Source organism: Ixodes scapularis, unplaced genomic scaffold, assembly GCF_016920785.2.
Source record: "Ixodes scapularis isolate PalLabHiFi unplaced genomic scaffold, ASM1692078v2 PGA_scaffold1__304_contigs__length_218370807, whole genome shotgun sequence".
Classification (NCBI taxonomy): Eukaryota; Metazoa; Arthropoda; class Arachnida; order Ixodida; family Ixodidae; genus Ixodes; species Ixodes scapularis.
Window position 1 is genome coordinate 69,671,936 of NW_024609846.1, and position 7,573 is coordinate 69,679,508.

Consider the following 7,573-nt stretch of genomic DNA (forward strand, 5'->3'; position numbering starts at 1 on the left):
CGCGAGTCTTCTCTGGGTCGGGGCGAACGCCTTCGTTACTAACCACGTGACCTAGAAACTTCAGTTCGTCATAGGCGAACCGACACTTTGACGGCTTGAGGGTGAGTCCGGCTGTCCGTATGGCTTGAAGAACAGCACGGAGTCGTCGCAAGTGCTCGTCGAAGTCGCTGGAAAACACTACGACGTCATCGAGGTAGACGAGACAGCTCTGCCACTTCAGTCCTGCCAGTACGGTCTCCATGACACGCTGGAAAGTTGCTGGCGCCGTGCATAGTCCGAAGGGCATCACCTTGAACTCGTACAGCCCATCCGGTGTGACGAAAGCTGTCTTCTCTCGGTCCCGTTCGTCGACTTCGATCTGCCAGTAGCCGCTCTTCAGGTCCATCGATGAGAAGTATCGAGAGTGGCGCAGCCGGTCTAACGTGTCGTCGATGCGGGGAAGTGGGTAAACGTCTTTCTTCGTCACCGCGTTCAGCTGCCGGTAGTCCACGCAGAACCTAAGCGTTCCGTCCTTCTTCCTAACCAGTACGACTGGAGAAGCCCAAGGACTGCTTGATGGCTGGATTATGTCGTCGTTCAGCATCTCTTGGACTTGCTCCTGGATCACCTCCCTTTCTTTGACGGAGACTCTGTACGGCGATCGATGCACAGGGCGCGCGTCGTCCTCGGTAACGATTCGGTGCTTCGCAACGGCAGTTTGCCGCACCCTCGACGACGTCGCAAAGCAGTCGCGGTACTCGGTGAGGAGGTTAATCAGCTGCCGTCGTTTTGGGCCCGGAAGCTTAGGGTCAATGTCAAGCTGCGCTGGCGACTTACTGTCTTGCTGAGGTGGTGATGATTCTTCAGCAATCGCGGCGATTTCGGCGGAGTTCCGAAGTTTCTCGACGTGGCCCACAGCGGCACCTTTTGTGAGGTGTTGCGTTTCACTTCGGAAGTTCGTCACGAGGACCACAGTCCGCCCATCCTGAAGTTCAGCTACTCCTCTTGCGACGCCTATTCCTCTTCCCAGGAGCAATTGAAGGTTGCCTTCCAGGACAACTTCGCCGCAGGTAGCTGTATCGGCCACGACGGGTACGACAACACTTGATCGCGGTGGCAGGTTCACGTGGTCGGCAGCGACTCGGATGGCGGCTGACGCTGTTTGGGGTTTCTCTGAAGGTGGCACAGGGGTTCGCAGCGTCAATTTGTTTTCACGAAGGTCGATGACGGCGCCGTATTCAGACAGAAAGTCCATGCCGAGAATGACGTCCCTGGCACAGTCTTGTAGAATGACAAATTTCACAGGGCACGTCTCCCCATGGATCTTGACGCGAGCGGTGCATCTTCCGACTGGTGTGATGAGATGCCCTCCGGCGGTTCGTATTTGAGGTCCATCCCACGGCGTCGTCACTTTTCGCAGGCGGCGAGAGAGCCTCCCACTCAAGACTGAGTCGTCCGCTCCGGTGTCCACGAGTGCCGATGCATCGAGGCCGTCAATAACAACGTTTATGCTGTTGGACACCGTTGCAGGGACGTCGGTACGATGCTGGGCGTCGGTAGAGTGGGAGCGCTCCGGCGTTCTTGGAGGCTGTTTGCTTCCGTCGTTTTCGGCAACGTCACCTCCAGGCGTTGCCGCACTTAGTTTTCCCGGCGACGCAGGGGAGATGGGCTCTCTCGGCACGGTCGTTGCACTGGGGACGCTGAACGTCGTGGCGATGGGGAGCGGGCTTCACGGCGGAGAGACGACACTGGGGAGGGCGAACGTCGGAGGTACTCCTCAATGTCGCGAGGGCGTTCGTCGTATCTTGGGCGCGGGTTGCTCGGGTGGAACCCGCGCAGCCCCAGTTGTCTGTAGGGGCATCAACGGTAAATGTGGCCGGCTTCACCGCAGTGATAGCACAGGGGTCGTCGATCCGCTGTCCTCCACACGTCGGTCCTTCGTGGCGCTGCCTGTTCTTGGTTGGCGTGCGCCCGATCCTCCTGGCGTCGGGGAAACTGCGGCGCTGGAGGTTCACGTCGGGGTGGCGCGGTGTACGGGTGAGCAGGGGGCGGTGGTCGTCGGGCAGCTGCGGCGTAGTTCAGTATCGGTTGTTCGGGAGCGGCGTTGACAAGAGCTTGTGGCTGCAGCGCCTTCTGAACTTCTTCCCGGACAATCATGGCGATTGAGGGCGAATCCGGGCTTGCGGCAGCAGGAAGAAGCTTTCTGATTTCCTCCCGCACGACGTCCCGGATGATGTCGCGAAGGTCCGGGCCGGTCCAGCTGGAGGTCGAGAAGGCAGCGACGCCGGGAAGTCGCTGGTAATGGGAGGCCCGTGCTTGAAGGGCCCGTTCGATGTTTGTGGCCTCCTTGACGAAATCTTCGACGGTGGCTGGGGGGTTGCGGACAAGGCCTCCGAAGATGGTCTCTTTCACCCCTCGCATCAGGAACCGCAGCTTCTTCTCGTCAGGAGCGTTTGGGTCGGCGCGGTTCATGAGGCGGAGAACGTCCTCGACGAAACTTGTGACGCTCTCGTTTGGCCCTTGGCTTCTTGCTTGAAGAAGTTCCTTGGCCCGCTGACGTTGCTGCTGGCTGGCAAACGTGCGTCGAAGTTCCGTCTGGAAGTCTTGCCATGACGAAATTGACGCTTCGTGGTTCTCGAACCAGGTGCGTGACGTGCCTTCCAGAGCGAAGTAGACGTTCTGAAGGCACTGCTCCGGAGTCCATGCGTTATGGCGAGCAACCCGTTCCTAATGTTGCAGCCAATCTTCAACGTCCTCGTGGACCTCCCCGTGGAATGGCGTTGGAGTCCGGGGTGCGACGGGAAGGTATACGACGGCGGCGGCGGACGGGTTCTGCGACGACTGGTTGTCCATCGTCGGCCTCGTTGGCTGCCTGGTCCGGGGTGGCAGAAGTCCGTGTTCCGGGATTAGACCTTGGTTGCGGCGACTGGATCGTGTCTCGATCTGGTCTTCGCTCGGTCCTCGGGAGGCTGGGTCCGGACTTGCACTGCGGGAACTAGGAGGAGAGCGCTGCACGGGCATGCGGTTACCCCTCACCTCCACCAAATTGTTACGGGTGGTGACCAAAAGAAAACAGAAAAATGAACAAGAAGAAATAAACGTTTAATGTGGCGAACTTGTGCCAAAAATAAAAGGGTACAAGAGAAAACAGCAGAGCGTCGCGGGCGTCGATGTCGGCGAAACCGCAGGATCGAGCGCTGAGGCGAGACTGTCCCGACAAGGTCGCGAGCGGCCCCTTAGCGAAAAGTCGTTCAAAATCAGTACACTCGAAGTGTACTGAAGTATACTAAAAGTATACTTTCATTGCGGTCTTTGTACTGATTGTATACTTTAAGTGTACTTAAAGTATACTTCCAGTAAAAATGGCGGTGGACTGAAAGTATACTCGTCCGCACAAAACTAGTACACGTAGTAGAATCGTACTGCCCGCGGTAAAAAGTAGTTCAAAATCAGTATACCCAAAGTGCACTTAAGTATACTAAAGGTCTACTTTCAGTGCTTGCAGTCGGTGTACTCAAATTATAATAACGGGTATATATATATATATATATATATATATATATATATATAGTGCGATTTTTAACATCATAACACTAAAACCGCGATAGGCCGATGCCGTTTTCACAGAATATTTGTGGGGCTCGGTGGGCATTAGATGAGTAAATAAATGACGCAGTACGTTGTCTAATTGACTTTTTTAATTTACAATATAATTGACCATGTTGAATTTTCAATTTTAAAGGGGCTATGAATAAACTCTAGCCCAACTGAAGCAATTTGCGAAAAGGTGACGAGTTTTGGGTTATTCATAGCTAAAACTCTGCCTTTCGTCGCCTGATTAAAAACAGCGCACTGGACAGAGCGCAGGATGCTATTCTTACGTATTCTCTTCAATCGAACCGTTGGAAGTATGATGCTGGAGCATCCACCAAAGGCACACTGCCAAAAGAGTGCAACTTTGTTCAGGCTGAATGCGACAGCACGTTATGAAGGTTGTAACTTCACTAGAAAATTAAATAATGCATACAACTTCAGTATGAGAAGTTCTCGCTAACAGAAACAAACATGCCATCACCGATATGCCATGTCAAAACCGCTAAGTCACTCTCCACTTTGCCCGCCCCTGCCGCGCGTGGTTCTTAAATCGAGGGAAAAAGTGCGAAATTTGATAAATAAATATCTTAAAGCCCCTTGCTGTTTCGTGAGTAGTTTTGATTGTGTTAGGCTCTAATAACAACTGCCTCTAAAACAGCATTAATGAAAAAAAGTAAATTTACGAAATTTAATTACTTAAAAAAAATGTTGCCACCGTTATTCACCCATGTGATGTCCGCCGAGTCGCACGACACACATGAAGAGTGCATCAACATTGACATGAGCCCCCAATTTTCCTGAAACCAGTTGATTAAAAAATAGCTGACATAATGTGACAAAGGGATGCTTCATTTCTCATTTCACTGCAGACCACGTGGTCCAAAAGTTCCCCGGGGAAACGACCGGCACTGTCAGAGCATACTTACGTCGCAAATGCAACATGGACTTACGCCTAAAAAAAGCACAAATAGAAAAATTAGCTACATTGTACGTCACGGAGAGTAGCGTTATCTAACTTCTCAATAATTATTTTAGCTAGTCATTTCTACTATATTTATCAATTGAACAGTCTACTTTTATTGCAAAGATTGCTTTTATTTTCCCTGAGCTGTATTTGTTACCTTTATTGAAGAATATAAGTTTACTGTAAAAAAACTGTTAGCACTATTCGGAAGCTAGGCGATTGAGGGCAATCGCACCAAGAGTTTAATGCTGCTGATGAAAAATCATGCACATGACTTTGTTTTCAAAGTGCACCGCCACTTGCGTGCTGCCTCATAGGCTAGTGGACAAATTACGTTTGCAGGATAATCCGGTGTTATTGTAATGCAGATCTCAGCGCACTATAGGCTGTTTCAGATATCTGCATCCACAGCAATCAAAAGGACAGGAGGCAAAATAAACTACGGCTAATAATGAGGACATAAGATGCTCCACCCTGCATGGTCGCATGCAGCGCAAATGAACTTCTGAACCGCGTAAGCGAAGTGGTGTTATGAATGGAAGCTCGCTCTGAAATTGGCTGGAGAAATTGGCGCCTTTATGTAACAACCTCAAGCTTTCACCGAAAGTGTTTCATGGTGTAGATTTATCTTGCAAAACTCTAAGACATCTCAGTTCACGTGAAAAGAGATATACAATTGCAACAACGAACAACACCGTCGATCGAGAGTTCCACACTGTAAAAAATCGACGTGAATTTAACGTGTCTTTCCCTCGTCAAAAAGACGGGCACGCTCATTGTTTCAAAACGCGAGGTTGCCCTCATTATTTATGTGGCGCGAGAGCCGATCCTTCCAGAAAAGCCGCAATCCCAGCGGTGCAACCATGCGCTGATGAATCAAAATAGCCTTGGCGACAAGGGAGAAACTGCTTGAGATAGTTTCGGTTTTACACTGAAAAAGAAAACCGAAAGTTTAGATAAAACCTAAGATAGACTAAAAGTTTTGTTAATCTTTTACGAATATAATAAAATTGACATTATTATTATTAATATATTGATTTGCTTAGTTGAGTCTTAAAAAAAAAGTACAAAAAGAAGTGACTCTGAGTGACTTTTGAAAACTGCGTAAGACCATCGCTATTGCAATCAGCTTCCGTTCGGCCGCCGTTGTAATTCCGGAGGTTTCGAGCATCGCTTCCTTTTTACGTTTTAGCGGATATTTTAGATAGCTTACTTACGAATACCGTGTTCAATAATAGCAAGCGATTACAGAGAGCTCTGAGACGCAGCGTCGCAAGTGGCGGACAGTCATGGCCGACTGGTGCAAGCGAAGGTGAGGAACTTCCTTTTGTTTCTGCGAAGTGCGCCGCTGTTTCAAACTTTGCCTTGTACCGTGTGCTTGCTAAGCTATGCTTGACTCTCACTATGCTCTACCCGGTTTTATTTCGTTATTTCAAAAGAACGTATCTTCAAAATTTATGGCTCTCTCTGCAGAGTGAGAAAGATTCGCGTCCGGCGGATCCGAGGGCCAGCCGAGACCTGTCCTGAGCGCCGTCCCTACGACGGTCGCCCGACGACGCTTTTGCGGAGCGTTCAAGTACAGTCTGACGGCAGTTCAAGCAATCACAGGTCATGCTAGTTCTGACGTGTGGTCCCAACAGTCTCTCGCTAACGATTTGTTTCATAAAGCGGGAGCGAGAAAAACGTTACAAGAGCGAGCAGCATGATTTCTTGCCCGTCCTGATGCCTGTGCCGTAGAGACGGACGACCTCTTTGCGTATGCCGAAGCGGCACGCTTTGAAAGTTTGCGATTGTGTGTTGTGAATAAAGTGAGTTTGGATGTCACGTTTTTTTAGTGGCGGCGAAAGTCGCTACAAAAGGCAGAGCAGTTAGAAAAAGCAAAAGCATGAAAAAATGTTAAAAGGACCTGAATATTCGATGGAGTTGAGAGACTACCAACGTACCAACTCGGCGTTATTTTTTGTCAAAGAATAATAGCCAATACTAATAAATTAAATAAATGCCAACTTTTGATTGGTTAGAAATTTATAATTAATGCAGTACAGCCCTACCCCGCTCTAGTGCTTCTATGATATCAGATAATGTGTAAATATATAGGATAGTTCATAGCAACCATTTATGTCCGACTCATTATATTGAATCTTTTCTCTAAAAGCTCGAAGTTATATAAAAAAAAAGTGCTTATCATAAATTAAGCCGGACCACTGAATGTGTAATAGCGTATGACTTGTATGTGTGTTCACAGCAAAAGAAAACGAGGCATTAAAAAATGCCAATCGTTTTGTTTGCTCTGTGTTAGAGCTTCTTTCAGGTATCAGGCTTTCAGAAACGATATTGTCTGATTTTCCTCGCCCTTTTGTCAGGATTAAGTTGTTACTATCTTGCCTTCCTCACATAGTGGTCCTTTGAGCGAATTGTGTGCCGTTATATCATAGAGTGGCATAGGGTAATTTTTTCTTCTTTTTTACGCAGGGTGTAATGGCATACCATCATCACAAAGGAGAGTGTACAGTGAGGCAGGCTGGGAAACTTGAATAAAGTGATAAGTAGGATTTCAATTTCTGTGTTATCAATTACGCGATGAACACTGATCATAATGTTTGTATGCTACACATACATACTTTCAGTTTAAAAATGCAATGCACCTCTTCTTTATGGCTTTTCTCACACAGTTTCAGATGAAGCCGGTACGTCATTCTCACGAGGAATAGAGCTGCCAAAGATTTCCTCGTTAATTTGCTGACTCATCTTTAAGAGTGCATCTCCCGATGGTGGCCCCTCTGCATTATCATCATCAATTGAGTTGTCAACGGCGTTTCTTAACATTTCACGAGAATGGAGCCATATGACATGAAATTTCACAGGTTGGAATACAGCTGTTGAAAGAAACACCTTTGAAAAGTCAGCTTTTTAAATGCAGGCGCCGATTTTTCTGGTCAATTTGAGACCGTTCTTTCCATTCAGAACGCCCGACATACACTGCGTCCCCAGATAACTTGCAACATACTTAAAAAAACACCGGAGGGCTTTTCAGGA